This window comes from Sapajus apella, unplaced genomic scaffold (genome assembly GCF_009761245.1).
Source record: "Sapajus apella isolate SASKATOON/1434 unplaced genomic scaffold, GSC_monkey_1.0 scaffold67, whole genome shotgun sequence".
Lineage (NCBI taxonomy): Eukaryota > Metazoa > Chordata > Mammalia > Primates > Cebidae > Sapajus > Sapajus apella.
In genome coordinates, this window is record NW_022437007.1 from 774,514 (window position 1) to 800,442 (window position 25,929).

At 33.8% G+C, this 25,929-nt stretch overlaps 1 protein-coding gene across 3 annotated transcripts in view; it reads left to right on the forward strand.

The window, feature by feature from the left end:
* Positions 1-25,929, forward strand: part of MARCHF1 (membrane associated ring-CH-type finger 1) — a 917,917-nt gene that overhangs the window by 289,732 nt on the left and 602,256 nt on the right. For all 3 annotated transcript variants that reach the window (XM_032248639.1, XM_032248650.1, XM_032248640.1), the window contains exon 2: positions 12,831-12,905. The gene's annotated coding sequence lies outside the window, so the exon portion shown is untranslated. The remainder of the gene's footprint in view (positions 1-12,830; positions 12,906-25,929) is intronic.

Below are 25,929 nucleotides of genomic sequence, written 5' to 3' on the forward strand. Positions count from 1 at the left end.
AGCAAACTGATACAAGAACAGAAAACCAAACACCAAATATTCTCACTCATAAGTGGGTTTTGAACAATGAGAGCACATGGACATAGAGAGGGGAATGAAACACACCAGGCCTGGGGGATGGGGGTCTAGGGGAGGTATAGCAGGGGGTGGGGTTAGGGGAGGGACAGCATTAGGAGAAATATCTAATATAGATGATGGGATGATGGATGCAGCAAACCACCACCATGGCACGTGTATATCTATGTAACAAACCTGCATGTTCTGCACATGTACCCCAGAACTTAAAGTATAATAAATAAAAAAATTAACCTCGATTTTTCTTTTTTTTTTTTTTGCTTTCTTTTAGTTTATCTCCTAGCTTTTTGATTTAATATTTGGCTTATTTATTTTTCATTTATATTGACCTTTGTATTTAAATATATGAATTTCTTTTGATTATTGCTTGTACTATAATCTTATAGATTTGAACAGTCTGTTTTCATTATCATTTTTTCAGGTATTTTAATTTTGATTTTAATTATCCCTTCAAATCTAGAATTGTATGAAAGAAATTTTTAAAATTTTGGAAAGAAAGAAACTTTAAGAAGCTTTATATTAATTTTTCGTTTCACTGCATTGTGACTAGAGAATATTGTGTGTATCATTCATACTTTAGGAGATTTGCTAAGTGGTTTTTAAGGCCTAATGTGTAGTCAATTCTTATTTATTTGAAGAAGATGTACCTTCTATTTTTGGTATGCAAAAAGTCATTACTAATTACGTTGTTTAAGTTATCTTTATCCTTATATATTTCAACATATATTTCCCATTTGTGTCTTGGTGTGAGGGTTCAGTATTATGTTTTTGTTTTTGTTTTTGTTTTTTCAGTAAATTTATTCACTTACCTACTTGAGTTTGCGATTTTTAACAGTAGTTGTTGTGTTACATTATTTGGATACTTTAACTCTTACATCTTTCATGTGATTTTTTTTATTTTAGCTTTATAAATTGCTCTTTGTTGCCAGTTTGTGGTTTTGGACCAGAATTTTACTTTATGTCAGAATTGAAAGCTCCTATATTTGTTTGGCATTTAATTTGAATTGCATTTACTGTAATATCTTCATACATATTTATATTTTGCTTTTCTTAATATTGTTTAGCTATGTCTCTTGTATTCAGAATAGAATTTTATTTTGTGAAAAAAGATATATTAAACTGGACATTTATTTGTTGATATGATATATTTGGTCTCAGCTTTGTCTTATCATAAGCTTAGATGCATGTATTATATATTACTCTTTTCTTTATTCAAGTTTCTCCTTTCTCCATTTTGTATTTATTTTGATATTTACCAAAGTTTGTATTTGATACTTTTATAAATATAAATGTGTATTGCTATGTTTTTCCACTTTCTTTTAACTTAGTATGTTTCTTTCGAGAAGTCTGTGGTTAATTTTAATTTTTGTTAATCATTTATTTTTGCTATGTGCCCTTAAGACTTTCTGCAATCCCCAAAATCTAATAATTTTAATAGAATGTTTATTAAGGTCTGTCTTGGAGTTTGCTGTTTTCCCAAATACAAGTTGATGTTTTCTATATAAAAAGAATTTGTTTTTAATTTCTGGAATATTTTACTGAAGTATTTATTTAAAATATTACATCTATTCCATCATTTGGTTTTTCTTTAGTGACTTTGGAGTGACTTCAATGATATGCATTTTGGGTTGTTTGTTCCTTTTTATCTCTTTGCTTAAACTTTTTCTTTACTTACAATGATGAGTACTAATCGATATTCTACGTATTCTATCATTAATAAAAATATACTTCATTGACCTCACTTATGTGTTTTTAAATTTACCTCTGAATAGACTTATCGCTATCAATTTTGATATATTTTTTTTCTTTTTTGAGACGGAGTCTTGCTCTGTCATCCAGGCTGGAGTGTAGTGGCGGATTGCGGATCACTGCAACCTCTGCCTCCCAGGTTGAAGTGATTCTCCACCCTCAGGCTCCTGAGTAGCTGGGATTACAGGTGCCCACCACAACACCTGGCTAGTTTTTGTATTTAGTAGAGATGGAGTTTCTCCGTGTTGACCAGGCTGGTCTCAAACTCCTGGCCTCAAGTGATCCACCTGCCGCTGCCTCCAAAAGTGCTGGGATTACAGGCATGAGCCACTATGCCTCTTCAGTGTTGATTTTAAATGTTTATTTACATGTTCATTTACATGTTATTGAATATTTTTTAATAATTCTCTCACAATTATGCTATGGAATATGGGTGGTTTTATTATATATTCTTATTGATCGTTATTAATTGGAAAGAGATTCAGATTTAAGTCACTGAAATTTTGTTATGGAAATCAGAAATCTGCAACTCAGCTATTTATGACAGCCTCAATTCTTACGTGTTCTAGATTGAATTTTCTACATTAAAGGCTGATACATTTGATAGTCTTTTTACAGACAGCTGTTTCTTATAATTTCAGCATTGAGAAGGTACATTATATTTGGCAAATGATATTAAAAACATTTGAGCACATTCTGAGAAATGCTTTTGAAGCATCTGGTAAATTACTACTGTAAATATTTTATAGGACTTCAATAAGTGTCATGCTATGTTTTAAAGAATTAATGTTTTTAGTTCCTGATTGGCTGATTTCTCATTAATACATATTATTATTAGCTTTAGTAAATATCCTTTGAGTGTTACATAGCTTCCTTTATAGTCACCAAATTGCATGACTCGTCATGAAACTTGCTATGCATAATGTGTCCGTGGACGGAAGTTTCAGCATCACCTAGGAACTTAATAGAAATGCAGACTATACAGCCCAATTCAGATCTAATGAAGCCAAGTCCACCTTTTAAAATGTCCCTAGATAACTTGTATTTCTACTAAAATGGGATAAGTCTTGATCTAAAATAACAAGTTATTTTTGATTATTACAAAAATTTATATTAAAGCAGAAATTATTATTACTATTATTATTTGAGACAGAATCTCGCTCTGTCACCCAGGCAGTAGTGCAGTGGCGCACTCAGCTCACCTCACTTCTGCCTTCCAGGTGCAAGCGATCTCCTGCCTCAGCCTCCCAAATAGCTGGGATTACAGGCATACCTCACCAGACCTGACTGATTTTTTCATTCATTCATTCATTCATTCATTCATTCATTTATATTATACTTTAAGTTCTGGGGTACATGTGCAGCTCATGCAGGATTGTTACATAGGTAGACATGTGCCCTGGTGGTATGCTGCATCCATCCCCTCGCCCAGTCACCTACATTAGGTATTTCTTCTAATGTTATCCCTCCCGAATCCCCCCACCCTCTGATATACCTCCCAGTGCTGCACGCCCCCCAACCCACAACAGACTCCGGTGTGTGATGCTCCCCTCCTTATGTCCATGTGTTCTCATTGTTCAACACCCACTTATGAGTGAGAACATGCGGAATTTGGTCTTCTGTTCTTGTGTCAGTTTGCCGAGAATGACAGTTTCCAGCTTCATCCATATCCCTGCAAAGGACATGAACTCATCCGTTTTTATGCTCCATAGTATTCCATGGTGTGTATGTGCCACATTTTATTTATCTATTCTATCATTGATGGGCATTTGGGTTGGTTCCAAGTCTTTGCTATTGTGAACAGTGTCACAGTGAACATATGTGTGCATTTGTCTTTATGATAGAATGATTTATAATTCTTTAGATATATACCCAGTAATGAGATTGATGGTTCAAATGCAATTTCTATTTCTAGATCCTTGAGAAATTGCCACACTGTCTTCCACAATGGTTGAACTAATTTTCACTTCCACCAACAGTGTAAAGCATTCCTGTTTCTCCACATCCTCTCCAACATCTGTTGTCTCCAGATTTTTTAATGAACACCATTCCAACTAGCAAGAAATGGTATCTCAATATGGTTTTGATTTGCATTTCTCTAATGATCAGTGATGACGAGATTTTCTTCTTATGTTTGTTGGCTGCATGAATGTCTTCTTTTGAAAAGTGTCTGTTCATATCCTTCACCCACTTTTTGATAGGATTTTTTTCTTGTAAATTTGTTTATGTTCTTTTTAGATTCTGGATATTAGCCCTTTGTCAAATGGGTAGCTTGCAAAAAATTTTTCCCATTCTGTTGGTTGCTGGTTCACTCTAAAGATAGTTTCTTTTCCTGTGCAGAAGCTCTTAAGTTTAATTAGATTCCATTCAGCTATTTTGGCTTTTGTTGCCATTGCTTTTGGTGTTTTAATCATGAACTCCTTGCCTGTGCCTATATCCTGAATGATATTTCCTAGGTTTTCTTCTAGGGCTTTTATGGTGTTAGGTCTTATGTTTAAAATTTTAATCCATCTGGAGTTAATTTTTGTATAAGGTGTAAGAAAGGGGTCCAGTTACAGCTTTCTGCATATAGCTAGCCAGTTTTCCCAACACCATTTATTAAACAGGGAATCCTTTCCCCGTTGCTTGTTTTTGTGAGGTTTGTGAAAGATCAGATCGTTGTAGATGTGTGGTGTTACTTCTGAGGCCTCTGTTCTGTTTCATTGGTCTATATCTCTGCTTTGGTACTGGTACTATGCTGTTTTGATTACTGTAGCCTTGTAGTGTAGTTTGAAGTCAGGCAGCATGATGCCACCAGCTTTGTTTTATTGTGGTTGTTGTTGTTGTTATTATTATTATTTTGCTTAGGATTGTCTTGGCTATGCAGGGTCTTTTTCGGTTCCATATGAAGTTTAAGGTGATTCTTTCCAGTTCTGTGAAGAAGATCAGTGGTAGCTTGATGGGGATAACATTGAATCTATAAATTACTTTGGGCAGTATGACCATTTTCATGATACTGATTCTTTCTAACAATGAGCATGGAATGTTTTTTTTAACCTGTTTGTGTCCGTTCTTATTTCCTTTAGCAATTATTTATACCTCTCCTTGAAGAGGTCCTTCACATCCCTTGTTAGTTGTATTCCTAGGAATTTTATTCTCTTTGTTGCAATTGTGAATGGGAGTTTGCTCATGATATGGCTCTCTGTCTGTTATTGGTGTACAGGAAGCTTGTGATTTTTGCACATTGATTTTGTGTCCTGAGACTGCTGAATTTGTTTATCAGCTTAAGGAGATTTTGGTCTGAGACAATTGGGTCTTCTAAATATAAAGTCATGTCATCTGCAAATAGACACAATTTGACTCCCTCTTTTCCTAGCTGAATACCCTTTATTTCTTTTTCTGCCTGATTACTCTGACCAGAACTTCCAGTACTACATTGAATAGGAGCGGTGAGAGAGGGCACCCTTGTCTTGTGCCAGATTTCAAAGGAAATGCTTCCAGTTTTTACCCATTCAGTATGATATTGGCTGTGGGTTGGTCATAAATAGCTTTCATTATTTTGAGATGCATTTCATCAATATCTAGTTTACTGAGAGTTTTAGCATAAAGCGCTGTTGAGTTTTGTCGAAGGCCTTCTCTGCATCTATTGAAATAATTATTTGGTTTTTGTGTTTGGTTATATTTATGTGATGGATTATACTTATAGATTTGTGTATGTTGAACCAGCCTTTCATCCCAGGGATGAAGCTGATTTGTTCGTGATGGATAAGTTTTTTGATGTGCTGCTAGATTTGGTTTGCTAGTACTTTATTAAGTATTTTAGGATCAATGTTCATCATGGATATTGGCCTGAAATTTTCTTTTTTAGTTGAGTCTCTGCCAGGTTTTGGTATCAGGATAATGTTGGTCTCATAGAATGAGTTAGGGAGGATTCCCTCTTTGTATTGCTTGGAATAGTTTCAGAAGTAAAAGTATCAGCTCCTCTTTGTACCTCTGATAGAATTTGGCTATGAACCTGTCTGGTCCTGGACATTTTTTAGTTGGTAGGCTATGCCTCAACTTCTGACCTTATTATTGGTCTACTCAGGGATTCAGCTTCTCCCTGGTTTAATCTTGGGAAGGTATAAATGTCCAAAAATTTATTCATTTCTTCTAGATTCACTGGTTTATGTGCATAGAGCTATTTGTAGTCATCTCTGATGGTAGTTTGTATTTTTATAGAATCAGTGGTGATATCCCCTTTATCATTTTTTTTTATTGCATCTATTCGATTCTTCACTCTTTCTTTTTTATTGGTCTAGCTAGCAGTCTATCTGTTTTGTTGATCTTTTCAAAAAACCAGCTCCTGGATTCATTGATTTTTTTGAAGGGCTTTTTGAAGGGTTTTTGTGTCTCTATCTCCTTTAGTTTTGCTTTGATCTTAGTTATTTCTTGTCCTCTGATAGCTTTTGAATTTGTTTCCTGAAGGAAGTGCTAAACATGGAAAGGAACAACTTGTACCAGTCACTGCAAAAACATGCCAAACTGTAAACACCATCAACACTATGAAGAAACTGCATCAACTAATGGGCAAAACAACCAGCTAGCATCAAAATGCCAGGATCAAATTCACACAGAACATTAACTTTAAACGCAAATGGGCCAGATGCACCAATCAAAAGACACAGACTGGCCTATTGGATAAAAAGTCAAGACTCATCAGTGTGCTGTATTCAGGAAACCCATCTCATGTGCAAAGACACACATAGGTTTAGAATAAAAAGATGGAGGAAGATTTCCCAAGCAAATGAAGAGCAAAAAAAAAAAAAAACAAAAAAAGCAGGGGTAGCAATCCTAGTCTCTGATAAAAGACTTTAAATCAACAAAGATCAAAAGAGACAAAGAAGGGCATTACAAAATGGTAAAGGTATCAATGCAACAAGAAGAGCTAACTATCCTAAATATATATGCACCCAATACAGGGGCACCCAGATACATAAAGCAAGTTCTTAATGACCTACAAAGAGACTTAAATTCTGACTCAATAATAGTGGGAGACCTCATCATCCTACTGTAATACTAGACAGATCAATGAGACAGAAAATTAACAAGCATATCCAGGACTTGAACTCAGATCTGGACCAAGCAAGCCTAATAGACATCTACAGAATTCTCCATCCCAAAACCACAGAATATGCATTCTTCCCAGTACCGTCTCACACTTATTTTAAAATTGGCCACATAATTGGAAGTAAAACACTCCTCAGCTAATGCAAAAGAATGGAAATATAACAAACAGTGTCTCAGATCACAGTGCAATCAAATTAGAATTCAGGATTAAGAAATCCACTTAAAACCATGCAACTACATGGAAACTAAACAGCCTACTTCTGAATGACTACTGGATAAATAATGGAATGAAGGCAGACATAAAGATGTTCTTCTAAACAAATGAGAAGGAAGACACAATGTGCCAAAATCTCTGGGACACATTTAAAGCAGTGTCTAGAGGGAAATTTATAGCACTAAATGCCCACAGGAGAAAGCAGGAAAGATATAAAATCAACACCCTAACATCACAATTAAAAGAACTAAATGAGTAAGATCTGGCTCATTTTTGTATTCTTAGTAGAGATGAGGTTTCACCATGTTGGCCGGGCTGGCTTTGACCTCCTGACCTCAAGTGATCCACCCTCCTCAGCCTCCCAAAGTGTTGGCATTGCAGACATGAGACACCACCACACCCAGCCTATTCTATTATTTAAAAGAGACATTGATTTGACCTATTGTATCAATTTTAACTTTGTATAAAAGACGAGCTAACACTGGAATTCATAGTCAATTATGTCATCCTAGTTTTAGCATTTTGTATTTGACATAAGTTAGCATCAATGTCAAGATATCTAGCCATTCTTGCTTTTATTTTTCTTAATATATTTAAAGGGTATTAATACACACAAATTTGGTTCTTGTGTATTTTTTTCTTTAAAACAGTATTGTTTGATAGCATTTTCTAGAAAGGTTTTTTATGTGTGGTGTTCAGGATGATAGCTACTAGCCACATGTGACTGTTTGTAATTATTAAGAAATTAAGAATTTAGAATTTTACTTAATTTTAACGATTTAAATTTACATGTGGCTAGTGGGTACTGTATTAGACAACAACTAGAAACAGAAACTAGAGACTGTGGCCTGCTTTTATATGGCCCTTGAACTAACAATGTTTTTTTTGTTTTTAAAGGACTGTAAACACAAACACACACACAGGAACACACTGGTGCACATATACACATGCAAATGAAGAAGAATATTCAGTGCAACAGGGACTATACTGTGGTCTGCTAATCCTAAACTAGTTTTTTGCCCTTTATGAAAAAGTTTGCAGACTCCTGACTTAAAATGATAATTAGGCATGCATATTTAGGAAATAAATTTAAAGGCAGATACTTTGGAAAACACACTATTTTCCAGCATTCTGGAATTTTTATATTTATTGGGATGATATGTTACCATTAAGAAATTTGTAAATGTTTTGAATGACAGTTTTGAGTTTTTAGTGGTATGAAGACCTTAATTTAACTTTCCCATTGAATGTTGATAATGTTTTATTTCATGTTTATGATGGATAAATTATCAATATCATTTAAAGTTTGATGAAGTAAAGATATGTAGATTTTAAACTTTACAAAACAAGGTTAGTGATAGCCAATGCAAGTTTTTCTCTATTATTAAGTGTTCATAGTTAAGAGATGGGAGAGCAAAATTTAAAATTTGGAATGCCTTAGAATTTGCTTTTATGTACCTTCTACTGAAATATTTTGCTTTCTCTGTGTATCTGTGGGAACTATGGCAAGCTTCAAATTATTTTATTCCTAGATTTTGAATTTTAAGAATCCATAAAAATATATCTTATTGTTTCATCCCCTGGAAAATTTTCTCAGAGATATTCATTTTAAGGTATTTAAAAATTTAAATTATCAAATTCACAGTATTTATAATTTGTTATTCCAAACTTATACCATGAGCTGTATCCAAAATAATTTGAGTAACATTTAGCATTTTTTTAATTCCAAATGACTTGACTCATTCTGCAATATCTCTTCAGTTTCGTATATACTTTCTTAAATGATGTGTCATATTACTTGATGCCAATGTTTGTAATCTGAATAAATATTCTTTCATAATATTATCAAGTTTTACTATGGTCTCGGCCAAATGCAAAAAATTTCCACTATCACTCTCAGAAACTTTCTTTGATGATCTTGTGAACACATTTGCCTTACCAAAATCAAACTTATGTATATTATATATTCAACAACAACATGCCATATCTTTATTTAGTCTGTTTTTCAACAAAAGTAGTTACAAATTTTTCCAAATTAGTTTTTAATTATAAATAGCTAACACTGTGATAGCTGTCCAGTTTATTTTATTGACATTTCCTCATTGCTCATGACTGATTATTGCTCATTCTTAAGTAATGGTTGATGTTTTATATCTCTGAAGAAATTCAAAACAAATACAAGACTGTTTGCATGAAATAACCAGAACATTTGAGTTTTTTCATCTGAAAAAAAAATCAGAATAAAATAAATACCCTCAAACTTCCTTCTTGCTCTGTTTTAGGTAAATTTAAACTTTCTTGTATAAGATGCAAAATTTTCAGCAAGAGTGGCTTATTGCTGAATATTTTAAAATATGTCCACCTTCTAAGATTGTAAGGGAATATATTTTGTTTGATGATTCTTCAGAATTTGTTTTTGTTTGCTAGATTTTCTTGAAAGTAGTAATTGACATGAAAGTGGGAGATAAATAATTTCATGTATCATTCCATCAGTGACGATTTGTACTATATTCTGCTAAAATTAATAGCTCTGATGTCTTTTCCTCTGCCTTTTTTTTTTTTTTGGTAATTCACTCTAAATTCTCCAAAATTTTTCTAATGTTCCAAACATTGTGTGTGTAGTTTCCCATTTTTTTCTTGTTTCAATAATATTTATTATAATAAAATAAGCTGTTTCAATAATTATCTTCTAGTAATTTCATTGTAAATCTTATTGCACTTATAGTACATAGGAAAAATAGCAAAATATAATATATGATATAATACTTAGCATATACTGGGAAAAACAGAATATTTTAAAACAGCATTTTATTTTATGCTGATCAAATTTATGCACTAAATATTAACAATTCCTGTCAATTAAAGAATGGGTCATTATATATAAATCATTAAGCCTTCATTAATGTTTATTTTTTGATTATTAATGGATAATCACTTGTTGCATTTATGTAATTTGTATCATACTGGAAGCATCTTTTACTTAAACAGGGAACTCAGTTTAGGTAAAAGACACTTTTGTTGTTGTTAAACAATAAATGTATAATGTGATTTATAATGAAAATATATTTTTGTTACAGTAAACTGTAAGTAAATAATGTGAATTACAATGAAAATATGTTAAATATAACCAGTGCATTAAGATCAATGAGAGATGCTTTTATTTTTATGAATATATACACATATATGTGTACATTCATATAACAGTAAATTAGTTGATTGGTTAGTCATTTGATTTATTGATATATGGATAGATAAATTGACTTATAGGTAGATAAACATTGTTCAGAAGCACAGGTTATAATATGTTATTAAATCAACACTGGTTTTTGATTCACAAATCTTTATCAAACTTGTTCCTCCTTTATAAGCCCCAGTGAAATTATTTATAATGACTCCATCATAATGGAATACTTTATACCCTCCACTGGAAGTTTTAATAAATCTGCAAGACTCCTATTTTGGGGTTAAACAGTTATGGTTTTTATATAAAACTTAAAATGATTATGTTTAAAATGAGTGGGACACCCTGAGAAGTATTATGCTGTATTCGAATAACCAAAGCAGTTCAGTATTTCACTTTTTACTTACATTCTTGTACTTTCCAAAAGAATATGCAATGAGTCAAGGGAGATTGTGTTGAAAGATAAATATCATGTCTAATGGTTATGCATCATCTGTTGCTTAAATTTTGACATCGCCCCTACACCTCCCTGAATAACTGATTTCTGAGATAGAAGTACCTATACAATTATTTATTAGATTTTTCTCAGGATTCTCCTAAGTCATTCATACAAAGAGATTTTTAGTAACCCATCTCATCAAATGCCCAAATAAGAACACCAGTGCTGATCACAGTTTAGAGGTACTTCCTTTCCCCAGATACAGAAGTATGTATCTTTCTTTTCTCTTTCTCTTTCTCTCTCCTTCCCTCTCTCTTTTTCTTTCTTTCTCCCTTCCTTTATTGTCTTTCATGCCATATTACACAAAAGGAAGTAAATATGAGATAGGTGCGAACGTAGAAAGTCAGCATCAAGCTATTAAAGCTTTCGAAAGGCCATGTGAGGAACGTAAAATGATGAAGCAGTAGAATACATAATCCTAATCTCTTTCATCCAGTCAGTGACAACATAATGTTTGCAGTTTGTTGTTCCTGTTTGTTTTCATTATGCTAATGTACCCATTGATATTTTATAATATTTTGTATTTGGAACTTGAATTTTAATATACAGATTTCATTAAACTATATAATATGTAAAAATAAAATCCATTGAAATAGAGAATGGTTCAAGTTATTCAGCTTAAATAAGCAAAGCTGCAGGTAGCCACAGTTAAAGCTGGAAGACAGTGGTCTGACTATCCTGAGCCAAGGAAAGATATCATTCTTTAATATGTCAAATCTCTTTGCAATTGTTTAATGGGTATTTTATTGGTAACATCTTACTTATTTTTGGAATTTGAAAATACATAATTGATTTTAAAATTATAATGCATAATTTATTCAAAAACAGTGAAAGTGGAAATAAAAACGACATATTTTTAAAATTGCATTGATTAATTTAAAAATTAATGGAAATTTTCATGGTTCTATGCAATGTACTCTTGTGGAAATATTTTGTTGTTGTTTCTCTAATCTGTTAATTTGTTGTATGTAGCTTGAATTTAGTTTTCTCACCTTATATGGTTACATTGTGTTCCCAGTGTCAGCAGTTGACTTTTATATATCAACTTATTAATTCTATAGGCAAGCTCATTTTAAATAACTATTATACAACTTTTCCTTTTGCTCCATGTACATTGACCTCATAAACGGATACAACTCTGATATGAAAATTTCATGTTTTCTCTACAACTGCAATGCTACCATATACATTCTTTCAAAATATGATTAATAATAGCCTCTATTACTTTAGTTTGTTAAGATACCTTCTTGCGATCATTCTACATGCAAAAAAAAAAAAAAGAATAGATTATAAGATATGGATGCCAGCTCATTATACACATAATTGTATCCTTAGCCCTTTCAACAAAACAAAAGCAGTTTAGTAATGTAGCCATGTATGTCTTTTATTGGAGTGGATCATAAAATGAGATAAAACAGTTGCTGTTGTTTTATAGGTAGGGATAATTGAGGTAGTGAAGTACAAGACTTGCGGATATTTACCCCTGATGTGCTGCTTAGAATACGTAAGGATCCAAAAGTGAAGTTGTTGTTTATCCTTCAATCACTTCATCTTTTTATTCATCCTCATTATGTTCAAAACATTCTGGCAAATTAAAACTGTGTTTTTATCAAACAACTGGATCAAATTGAAACCAGATATTCTAATTTGACTTTTAAAGTTTCGCCTCTGTCTTTGGAGAGGTTCCTGAGTATCTTACATTGTTTGGCAGCACATAAATGGCACAAACAACCCTTCTTATGCCAGAAGAAATCATTTTGAAATTCTCTATTAGAAAAGGAAACTTCAGTTGATTTCTTATTATGAAGTATGTAGATATTTTGCAACCACATAGAAATTGATATAAATTGTTTCATATGATCTGAATATTGGCAGAAATGAAATTAAGTTCAGTATTACATTACATTTTAAAGACTATATAGGTCCAAAATTTCTACAACATTTGTGTGGCCTTTCTATTATACAAACCATAGTTTTCTTATGGTTATTTTTAAGGCTTTAACGTATTTAATTTACTTTTTCAGGAAATGTACCCAAAAAGAACTCTGAGAGAATATACTCGATTGCCCTGCTGTGATTAAACAAGACTGCTGTATTTTGTAAGTTCATCTATTTTTATCTTTATTCTTTAAATAAAGAAGACTTTCTGCTGCAGAAAATCCCTTTTCTCATTTTGAATTAGAGTCTAATTTTGTTTTAATAGGTTTAATTGATTTTATTTTTTACAAACTTTGTTTTACCTCAGTTTTATTCAGTTTCAATGAATAATGAAAAGGCATTTCTTTTTTTAGATTAACTCTGTTTCCTTGTATCGATTGGGCAATGTTTTAATGACTCATGATAAGAAACTTATCAGTTGGTAAAAGGACAGTACTATCAGTAATGCTGACTTGACTTAGGCAAATATATTGGAAATTATAATATCCTCCAATTCAGTGAACAAACACATTTGATTTCATCTGTAGAAACTGACTTTATGAAGGTAGCTAAATACTGACCATCTTTAGGATATGGAGTAATTTTATCTTGCTACTAATATTTAGATTATACATTCAAGGATTATAATATTCATCATGATGAGATATGTAGTATATGACTTTGATGTGTTAGGATATAACATTTATTTTTGCACTATATGATTTATATGTATTAGAATATAACACATATTTATTTCACATGACCCAGAGCAAACAAAGGCTGTTGTGTAGAAATCATGAATGACATTAAGTTGAATGTTTCCTGGACCTTCATGTTTACAACCCTTCTGATTATCTCAAAGTTGAAATTCTGCTATTTCAGTTTCTGAAACACAATATAAAACAAATAGGTTTTTTCCTCCTTTACAAACTGCCTTCTAATATTGAGATAAAATAATCCCTTTGCCCATAATTAGCTTCCTATGACAGGAAGCTAGTCATAGAAATATAGTTTCTAGTAGGTTAAGAGAATGTAATACATGTCATTTATTTGGACACTTGCAGCATTTTTTTTTTTTTGGCTTTTCATTCAAGCAGACATTTTTTTTCACAAGAGAAAAAAATATGGCTGCATCACCTTATAGTAAATGAATGGAGGATCAACTAGATGAAAAGATGTATCTAAATTTCTGAATTCAGTGGCATCATAGTCATTCCGAGTGCTCTTCATCAGGGTATTTTTATTACCCTGGTATTTTGAACAACTTAAATGCTGAGTATAGTAACGTAAAGAACACACTTAAGGGTTAGAACAGATTTTAGAAATTTTTCCAGTAATTCTGAAGGTATAAATTAGTTCAAAAAGATCTTGAAATTGGTGAAAAATCACATAAAAAGGGCAATCTTTGTAAAGATAAATTTTAACATATATTGTGAAGCAAAAATAAAGGTTATGTAGAAGACTTACCAAAAAAAAAATCTTAAATTTAAATTATGGCTCAGTGGTTTCATTTTTTAAAAAATTCTATCCATTTATGTTATTTTTCCCCAAGGAAATAATAGAGTTTTTCCCCTTAAAAACTTCATTTAATAAAAATAATTCTGAATTTTTAAATTAAGTAATCATTTAGCTACCTATGTATGTACGTGTCTCTTCCAATTTTTTTTTTAATTTTCAAATAACAACAACGTTATAGTGACTTTGAACAATTTTACATTAATAGGAAACTTGTTGAATGTTTCCATATATCAACTCCTAAGTGTGAAAAATGGCAAAGAGATTTGGTGTTACATATGACCTGTACAGTTCTATCAGCAGTGAATTTATATTTTCTACTTCTATATTTTTACTTTTATTTTAGGTTCGAGGGTACGTGTGAAGTTGTGTTATACAGTTTAACTCTTGTTATGGTAGTTTGTTGTACATATTGTTAGGATTTCACAACAAGTCTTCTGTTTCCTCTTTACTACTTTCAGTCTCTACTGGTCTGAGAAACCCAAGTTGAGTATCATGTAGGTGTTATTAGAGCTTAGATTGGAAAAATCCAGGAAAGATTTTTTAAAAGCCAAGAAAAAAATGTTTTCATGCTTTGGTCATACTCTTCTTGATTACTCCGAACACTTGTGGTTGAGTCAGCTAATGAAGAATTTAAAATACGTGGGAAAGGTGCAAGGAGAAATAAAAATTGTATTGAAGAATTCTCAGAATTGTGTGTCCGATAAAACATTTAAGGAAATAGAATACTTTCATTTGAAACAGTAGTTAGATAATTATTCTTCAGGTACTATATATGAAGAGATCTTATAGAAAAGGTGGCCAATTCCTTTTTTTTTTAAAGTATAATAAACCTGGACTGTTATTAGTATAGATTTTCAAACTTTGAGAGTTTTAAATCACTGGAATAACTGAAGATAGCACTTTGAAAATTTCTTCCTTTGAGAGATTTTAAAAGTAAAACAGATCTTATCTTGGGCTATCTGGGGGACGAAAGTGCTCATTAATCCAACATGAAATCTTTTAAACCTAGGATTATTTGATCATAAATTAGTTACTGTTTTACATTCTGTAAATAGGTCATTAGCTTTATCCCTTCAATCAACAGTGACTTTGCTTTTCTGAAACCATGCAGAGGAGAGAGTAACCAGCTTAACAAAGCATCTTATGCTCAACAATGGTCCCAGTCGAATAATTGTCCAGTTTTCAATAGAGAATTAGTACAGTCCTCTCTAAAGGTTTAAGAGATGATCAAAATAGCCCCTTTGCTTTTGGAATGGGAATTTCCCTGGGAGCTGAACTAATTTCCTCTGGCTAGAATAGATTTAAACAAATGTTTTAATAGCACATTTTAAAAATCACAGCTATCTTATGCTGCCCATTATTGCCATTCTCTTAGGATTATATTTTATAAGGTAAATATCTATAAAAAGAGACTATTTTTCTGGTATTTTAAATAAGCAATTTTAGCTTAGAAATAACTACTTTGTGGCTTATAATGGTATTTATTTTACAAACTTTCTTTTTTTCCAGAAACTTTGTAGAGATAAAATTAATACTATATCCAAATTTATTTTTAATTTAAGAAATTCAATCACGTGAATATTTCAGCCAAGAACTGTGAGGAATAAAAGTGCAAGATATGACCACTGGTTCTAAATTGCTATAGTCTCATTGTGGAGAAAATTCATTTGTAAAAAAATTAAATGTAGGGTTGCAGTTAGTTACAAGTGTGGACTTTGTTATAAGTATTTGCTCTTTTTACACCTTAAGCTGATCCTTTTTATGTCATGTGTGTATTCAAAGGGATGTAGAAAATAACAATCAATGAATGAATGAAGTGCTGCAGTCATTCAGAGAATCAGTGTAATTGAATTTTAAAGGTAAAATACAGGTAAAACTTAAGTAAAAAATGTTATAGATAAAATAAAAACAGCAGGTTTGACTTAGAAATGTATTTAGCATATAATGTTACATGTCTGCTTTAAAGGTATTGAAATCCTCATCAGAGAGAATTTTATTAATGGTGGGGAGCAATGCTAAGGAGAAAAGTTTGCTTTAAGCCATGACATGTCTTAATTCCATGGTAGGCAGCCTATGCTTTGTTCAGTGGTAGGGATAGTCACAAGAAACACATCAATGAAATGGTATTATATCACTTTCTGAATAATTGACATAAGGGAAAAAAGTAAGAGAAATCAATGATTATGTCAAATTTCAAACTCTGAACAACTGGAAAAATGTGTGATGGATTGATGAATGGCAATATAAAAATTAAGAAGGAGGATGGTGAATGATTCATAGAGTGAGATTTTCCAATTTTTGAAATATCCTGAACTGATTTTCTGAGGGTTCCCTTTTACTAACTTTTAATCTCATACCTATTCTCTTTTTCGTATTATTGACCTTTTGATAGTAGAACAAATACAAACGGTTCATTTGTGTTTTTTTTTAATTTTATACTGTTACTGCACTTCTAGTTTATCTAAGAGTGAGTTTTTAAGTAAATACACAGGAGTCTTGTAATGTTGAGATAAATAGAAATTAATATCTCAGGCCAGGCATGGCGGCTCATGCCTATAATCTCAGCACTTTGAGTGGGGGAGGTGGGTGTATTACTTGAGCCCAGGAGTTCCAGACCAACCTGGGCAACATGGTAAAGCCCTGTTTCTATTAAAAATACAAAAATTAGCAGGGCATACTGTTACTTGCCTATAGTCTCAGCTGCTTGGGAGGCGGAGTGGGGAGGACTGCTTGAGCCCAAGAGGCAGACTTTGCAGTGAGACAAGATTACCGCCACTGCACTCCAGTCTGAGCAACAGAATGAGACTCTGTTTTAAAAGTTAAAAAGAAATTAATATCCCATAATCGATTTTAGATCTATTTTACCATTGTCTTTTTAATATATCATATTTGTTTAATGTTGTTAAATATTATCTAACTTAAAAATCGTGATGATTAATAAGAAAAATGGATACCATGAGTCAAAAACCACTGATATATGACAAATGGCACTAACTAGGGAAGTACAAAATTAGATAATTGTTTTATCAAAATAAACAAATATGTTGGAGAAAGATACAGAATTTCAGCATATAGCTTTAAATTTGTAATACTCTGCTTGTCTAAAAGAAAGGATAGCAGTTCATCAAGAGAAATATTTTTCTCTCTTAGGTTTTATGAAGATGTTAATGCATTTAAACAACATAATAGCCTGTATCCTGAATACAACTTTGTAAAATATGGGAAAGATCTTCTGCATGTGGTTGTTTCTTGTAACAGCCTTTGAGAGACACCGTGAACAAAATTTACATGAAATTAATCCAGGAACCAAAGTGATTATGACAGCATTCTGATTATTTGGAAACACAGGGGAAAAGCCTGAAGAGTCTTGAGGAGTAAATGGTTGGCACCTTATTCCTTAGACAATTATCTTGCATATCAGCTATCTCCAGCAGGCTTAAAATAGGAGTTTTGTGGCAGACAACTCATAAATGAGGTTTTAATGAGTATGTGAAAGGCAGGCATTTTTCATTCATGACTGAAAAAGCACCTCTACACTATAGATATCAACCATGTTGAAAACAAAGACATTTCATTGTGAAAGTTGAAGGCTATGAATTTATTCATTTAGGCAACACATATTCTAATTTAGCCTGTATTGCTTTTAATTCTACTTATCACCAGAAGTTGAGGTACCTATGTGCAGGATTAAATTTGTTTTTGTCAGGAAGGAATGCTAAATGTTTAAATGAATGCTAAAAGGCTATCTAAAAGTTGTATATGTCTATGAAAGATTTGGACAGATCTTGGAGATATACTGCATACTGTCAAACAATAAAGCCCTGAGTTGACTCTGTTAATGAGTTTAATTAGATTGAAATTCTATTGCAATTAATCTGCCAGGTGAACATGGTTTATAAGTAGATTTATGCAAAATGTGCACATTTCTCTTGCTATTGTTTTAACCTATGTTCTATACTAGGTAGTTATGAAAGTTTTGTTATTTGGAATAAAGCTCTTAACACCTCTAAAGAGGAAATGTTTGCTATGTAATATGAGTTTGAATGAGTAAGTATAAACACTGGAAGTCTTTAAAAGGAAAATTCAGTTTCTTTTCAGTTAGAGAGATTCATGTATGGAATAGAGATCAGTAAACAGACCATCAGTTAACAAAATTACAGAATTTGATTCATTTATTTCTTCTCATGAACTGCAGCAGTTTTCTTTGCTAATTAGAAGAGGTACACTTATTTCTTCTTCCTTGTTCATAATTATTATCTCTTGCATCTTTGGGCATCCATAATAGAAATATAACAAAATTAAAACATATTAGGTTCTCAATTTTCACAGCTTTTACAAACATTTGTACATATATTTTTGATATTATAACCTCAGAGAACAATAATTTTCTTTTGAATAATTTATTTTAAAAGGATTTTCTAAGCCTGACAAACTCTCATTTGTTTTCCCAGCATAATTAACAACTATGACTTTTTATTTCATTTGTTGTAACATTCACATTAATGAATTCACCTTTTGTCTTGCTTTGAATTTGATACTGAAAAGAAGTTTTATGCTTCGTTGCTTTCTAATATGTCTCAGGTAATCAGTCCTGCTATAGTAGCTTATATAATACTTATCTGAGGCAACAAGGGAGACTTTTCTAGGAAATAGTTTATCTCAAACTGATTTTTGTTTCAATGAGGTCATTATCAATATAATGGAAGGTGTTTTGACAAAGAAATCTATGCAATTATAGAAACTGAGAAAGTATATAGACAGATAGCCGCACTTAGTATTTTTCCATATAGCCTCAAATCTCTTTAACATTAAATGTGTTAACATTCTAACCTGCTCATATTACATAAATGAAAAGTGCTCCTGGTAACTTTACATTTAGCACAGTTGTACATAAATATCAATCTGAAATATTCTGACTTTTCCAGATTGTATCCCATTTTTGACATTCACTGAGTCTCCTGTGGAGTAAGCACCCTGTACACGTCAGACTTTTTATTTATACAGCTAAGAACACTGATTTCAGTCTTCCTGTTAAGTTTTGCAGAGACTCTGAATCAAAGCATTTTGGTGATAATAAATACATGCATTTATGCCTGTAATCCCAGCTACATGCGAGGCTGAGGCAGGAGAATCACTTGAACTGGGGAGATGGAGGTTGTGGTGAGCCCAGATCATACCACTGCACTACAGCCTGAACAACGAGAGCAAAACTTGGTCTCAAAAGAAAAAAAAAAATCCCAAATACATGTATTTGACTAAGGTTCAATGATTTTGCATACAAATTCAACGTTAACCGTATTTCAAATAATAAATCTGCAAAAGGTAACCTTTTCTGCTTTGCAATGGTAACAAAAATTCTGTGTTCTTTTGAGCCAAAGGGGGAAAAATTGGACCATTTAAATGGCCTATTTCTATAATTAGCATGAGCAGTTTCTCAGTGTTTTTAATCTAAAAGCAAGATAGTCATGTGTTTAAATACATCACCAGTTATATTGTTGGTAATATTCAGACAATAGTTATGAACATAGATGATCAGCCCTAACCATTGCATAAAGACAGCCAAAATAATTTTCACACCACATTCAGGGCTTCTTGATCTGAACACATCTCTCTTCCATGATTGAATAGATCATGTTTTCATTCTTTCTAAAATTGGTTGGGAATACACACCAATTTATTGGTGATACTGCTCTATCACTTGTGTTGTGACACACAAATCACATAGAATTTTAAAAATACCAATCCTAGAATAAAGTGAAAGACTGAATGTCACACCGTGAAATAGGACTGAAGTATACCATGAACTCAACTTGAGTAGAATTAAACTATCTCCTTGAATTGAATTATGACATTTTAGGGCTGCTCTTCAATAACTCCTCTTGTCCTTTGAAACACTTCCCAGTGATTTTTAGCTTTTCGTTCTTTATTTCAGAGTTTCTTCCTAACATATGTGGCCTGGAACCATTAGATTCAGCAAAAGCTAAACCAATATAGTGAAGTTAACCTATATATATTTTCATAACCAGAAAGTATCAGCCAACAATTACTTTAAAAATTAGAATAGCTCCCTGCCCTTTCCAAGTTTTCAGCTCCAGTGGCTGCTGCTCCCTGGGCATTTATGCAGGAGGTCTGGACAGTAAGTTGATTTCCTGCATGATGATTGGCAGCTAGTGGACCTAGCAAGCCAAAGCTGCCTCTCTGCCCGGGACAGTTCACAGCAGGGGCCCCACCACAGCCAGGCCTTTAGACTCAGACAAGGACTTACCCTATGGGACCCTAATTCCCAGTCGTTTGAGTTTGGATTGGAACCGCACCTCCAGCCTCCAGCTGGAAGATCTTGGGACTTCTCTGCTTCCATAACCACATAAGCCAGTTCCTCATACTAAGCCTCTTCCTGCATATCTATATACATCTCGTTGGCTCTGGTTCTCTGGAGGACCTAACTCATACATGCCGTCCTCCAGTTGATATCTCAGGGCACTACATTCCTGGGAAGGTAACTGTGATGGGCTTGGCCAACAAAGAAGCACTTAAAACTTCAACCTTGACAGCGGAAAATAGTTACTCTTTGTCCTTGGTGGAAAGTTTCAAAAGACGGCCAGGTGTGGTGGCTCTCAACTGTGAACCCAGTGCTTTGGGAGGCCAAGACTGGAGAATCGCCTGAGCCCAGGAGTTTGAGACCACCCTGGGCAACGCAGTGAGACCTCATCTCTACAAGAATTTTTTAATTAGCCAGATGTGGTGGTGCATGCCTGTAGTCCCAGCCACTCAGGAGGCTGACATGGGAGGATTGCTTGAGCCCAGGAGCTTGAAGCTTCAGTGAGCTGTGATTGAGCCACTCCACTCCAGCCTAGGCAAGAGAGCAAGACACTTTAAAAAAAAAAAAAAAAAAAGAAAAGAAAAATTTTAAAAGACATCCAAGCCATCAGGCTTCCTTTCCCTCCTAAGCTGGCCTGCTCACCTGCTCACCCTAGAGGGGTAGGGCGGGGTGGGAAACTCTCCCTTGGCTGCAGTATTGGGGGTGCTGGCTTGGAGGTGGGGTCTGTATCTCCCCTGCATGTTGCTCTTTGCACCATCAAGCGAGGACAGTTCGCAGCGGTGGCTGATGGGGCTATTCATGTTGTCACCACTTCTGAGGAGTCCCTGGAGGCCCAGAGACAAATGCAACCAAGACCCTGCCCTTCCAGAGCTCACCAGTTGCTCTTAGTGTTGCCATAGAAACGGAAGCCTGGACTGCCACGGAGGGCTCAGTTGTGGCCTCCCCTAAAAGATACATCCACTTGGAACCTCCAGCATGCGATCCTATTGGAGTCAGGATCTTTGCAGGCGATCCTATTGGAGTCACGGCCTTTGCAGTTGTGATGAAGCTGAGGCTCTCGAGATGAGCTCATCCTGGATCAGAGTGGGCCCTAAATCCAATGACAGGTGCTGAGAAGAGAAGAGAAGAGAAGAGGAAACAGACACAGAGACTCCGAGGAGAAGGCGGTGTGAAGACGTCGGCAGAGCCTGGAGTGATGGGGCCACAAGCCCAGGAAGGCTGGGAGCCACCAGGAGCTGGGAGAGGCAGGACGGCTCCTCCCTACAGCCTCTCAGGCGGCGCAGCGTGCTCAGACCTTGATTTTGAACTTCAGGCCTCCAGAACTCTGCGAGAATAAATTTCTGTGGTTTAAGAAAAAAAAAATTAGAATAAACCTAGAGTAAACATTAGCTAAGTTAATGGCCTTATGATTAGTATTATGATAATCTGAAATTTTGTTTTAGATGGGTGGGAAAGAGAAAGCAAATGTAAGTTGCAAGCATGAGCTGAAATGAACCAAAATGGGTTGTAACCCATGTCATCTCTCTCTTGTCATTACTTTTTGCCTTGATACTAGAATGTACCACAATAGAAGCTAGTGCCCATAATCACAAAGCTAAACACTTGTCTAGCCTTGGAGAGAGAAGCTGAAGGAGTCACAGGAAAAGGTGGAATAGTTGCAGGTCCAGCTTCTGTGTCCCATCATGAAGCCAGCCAGAAGATAAGCTGCAGTGAATATGACCTACAAAGGCACTGGTTAACCCTGCCCAGCCTTCCAAATAAAAGGGAATACGGTTATTGCTTCACTTGTTCCCTTAAATCTCACAAAACTGTGTGTGGCCCACCTAACCCAAATCATACAAGGAAGGAGATTCTGGAAAACGCAGTTGATCCTAACCCAGTTGACTCATTACAGTCACCACAGTGCCATAAATCCATTTGTAAGTCTGGCGAAGTTTATGCATTCCCTCTCAGAATGTCTGTTAATATTTTTAATACATATACTTAAATACAGAGAATTACACAGAAAATCAATTATATTGAAGCAGTGATTAAAAAAATGAGGAATAAAGTTTGTGCCATACTCACAAATTAACAACGCCCAGGCATATGATTAATAATAGTAATTTTGAAACTGTAATGAGTATAAATCATAGTTTATGATATCTATAATAACCAAAATAGGATATGAAGTAATTTCTAAATTGAAAATTTCAAAGATATTGCTAATGCTATTGTGGTTTGCTGATGAATCATAATTTAAGGATTCAAGAGATGATCAATTTCAGTTAGAGATTAGTGAAATCATCTGAAGTCTATTCATGGACTCCACAGATCTGTGAATGCTAGGATAGAAGCTCTCCCTTGGTGTCACAAACTTTCTTGGTGAAATATATTTACCAAGATCTTTAAAATATACTTACTTTAGGTGGTAGGTTCAAAAAAAATATAAGCTCTAGGTTCTGTGTTGTAAGATTTGCATTACATACTAAATGATGTTTATAGTATAACAAGCCCTACGTTATTTTTCTTACATGTCTACAGCTTTTAAAATCTTAATCATAGTGAAAACCTTTTCTGTACTTCTCTATGAAAAGTAAAATGAACATTACCAAAAGAATTGGCAGTGCTCAATTGTTAGTAGGCTCCCTGTGGTTTTTCTTCTTGCTGTAAAGGCTTCAGTGATTTCTTCATAGTTTAGGCATAGTAAAATAGCACCATTTAAGCTTCTGAGCATCAGTCACTAAATGTTTTCAAATACATTTCTTTCAATTTATATGATACTTATGGGTAAAAAATGATCTTTTTTGCATGCAGTGAGATTCAGAATAATGCACAGTTTATTAAATGGATATTGTTATATGGGTACAAAGTGAATTAATCTTAAATGTTGGTATAGAATAACAGATTTCTATTACGTTCTGTTTTCGTATTTTCTCTAACTTTGGTTCTTTTTACTTTGTGTTCACCTTATTTGTTCGTATATTACTTCTTACAAAGAGAAGGACTCTGGAGGCAAAATTTTTTTTAATTTTATTTTTATTTTGGAAACAGGGAATACATGTGCAGGTTTGTTACAAGGTTGTATTTTATAGTGCTGAGGGTTGGGCTTTTATTGACTCCATCACCCAGATAATGAACATAATATCTAATAGGAAATATTTTGGCCCTTTCCTCTCTTCCTCCTTTTGGAGTCTCCAGTGTCTGTTTTTCCCAATTTTACGCCCACAGGAACCCAAGATTTAGCTTCCATTTATAAGTGAGAACATGCAAGATTTGGTTTTCTGTTTCTGTGTTAGTTTGCTTAAGATAACGACTTCCAGCTGCATCCAGATTGCTTCAAATGATACGACTTTGTTCTTTTTATGGCAGCATAGTATTCCGTAATATATATATACCACATTTTCTTTAGTCAGTACAGCATTGATGGGCATCCAGGTTGATTCCATGTCTTTGCTACTGTGAATAGTGCAGCAATGAACATATGAGTGCATGTATCTTTTTGGTAGAATGATTTATTTCCCTTTGGGTATATACCCAGTAATGGGATTGCTGGGTCAAATGGTAGTTCTATTTGTAGTTCTTTAAGAAATCTTCACACTGCTTTCCACAGTGGCTTAACAAAGCCACGTTCCCAGCAGCGCTTTATGAGCGTTCCCCTTTCTCCTCAGTCTCGTCAGTATCTGCTATTTTCGACTTCTTAATCATAGCTATTCTGACTGTGCGAAATGGTATGTCATTGTGGTTTTGATTTGCATTTCTCTGATGATTACTGATGTTGAATTTTTTTTTATGTTTGTTAGTGGCTTGTATGTCTTCTTTTGAGAAGTGACTGTTTATGTCCTTGAGTCACAAATTTTAAATTAAAAACGTTTAAAAATTTTCATTCAGTTTGGTTTCTTTTTTTACTTTTAGAATAATTTTAGAGACAGAGATGAAATTTTGGTTACTTTTTTACAGTAACAGATACAGTTCATAATAAAACTATAATTAGTAATTAGGGCTTATTATAATTATATTATGCCATAGCATCAAAAATCACTTAAATACGCATCATTTTATTTAATACTTTTGACACTATAAATGCTGAGAAGGCAATTTTTATTTTCATTTTATGGACAAAAATCATCAAACAAAGCGAGTGAAAATGACATAAGGGGGAGTGTGTGTGTGTGTGTGTGTGTGTGTGTGTGTGTGTGTGTAATATAGCAAACACATTTACCACTTCTCAGGCATTTGTTTTTTTCTCCACCTATATTACCTCATTTATCCTCACGATCACACTAGTCATGTATACTATTACTATGCTTATTTTACAAATGAGTAAACTGAGGTACTAAGGTTCAGTAACTATCTGAAGTTCATGGAGCTATTGATTAGTGGCTAGTGAGGAATAGGCCCTGGAGTGTAATCCAGGCTGTTCTGGGCTTGAAGTGTAAGCTCTCAACTTATACTCAAGGAGACCTCTCATAATTCTATTTTCTGCTTTTAACAACTATAGGTATTATTTGTGGTTAGTATTTTGTTGTACCAACTAACACTTTTAGGCCATTATTAAGTACTATTAAGTATTAGTGATGATAATGGGCAACTTCAGACTTTAACGGGTTTGCTTTTGGTTTGTTTACTGTTAATAGGCTTTTTGATGGTATTTTTATTGTTATGATACAGCTATCTTTCATAATGTAAAGATGTGTTCTTATATTTCTATTTAACTTAGAGTGTTTCTCAGAAATATTTACTCTTAAATTACTTTAGCAGCCAGATGATTACAGTTTGTTTCTTTGAATTGAAAATGTATATTTTTGATAAGCATCCAATAGATTAATCACTGTCTTTTTAAAATTTGCAGTCTTGTGGCAAACAACCCTTTGTCATGTTTCTGACATCAATTTTCCTGATTTTTGCTTTGAATATTTGCTTTTATATTCTTAAACTATCTTCATATTTGTATAATATTTGTCAGGTTTTTATATCATGATCATATCAGATAACGCTCAGTCTTTGGGGATACTTGTAAATGCTCTTTCTTACCCATTCCCTTGCTCTCTGAGGTAAGAGTGGTACAAAAACAGGGCTTATATAACCTCATGGCAACGGAAGCAGGTCCATGGTCACTGGCATCCACTGCTCAGATCTTACTCTGTTCTCTCCGGACTTTGCTGGAGACTAGTGTCTCTTTTTGGGCCTACTTGGCTGCACCTTGAACTGGAGGGCATAATGTAATTCTCTACTGTCCCTGCCATTTCAGTCTTAGTTTAGTTGACCTGTACCAATATTGAGCTACTGCATTATCCTTCCTTCATTATACTTGGTTCATGGCAGGCTGCTGGCTTCAAAATCAATGTACACACCTTTAGTAACGGAGAGAGGACTAAAGTGTAAATGGT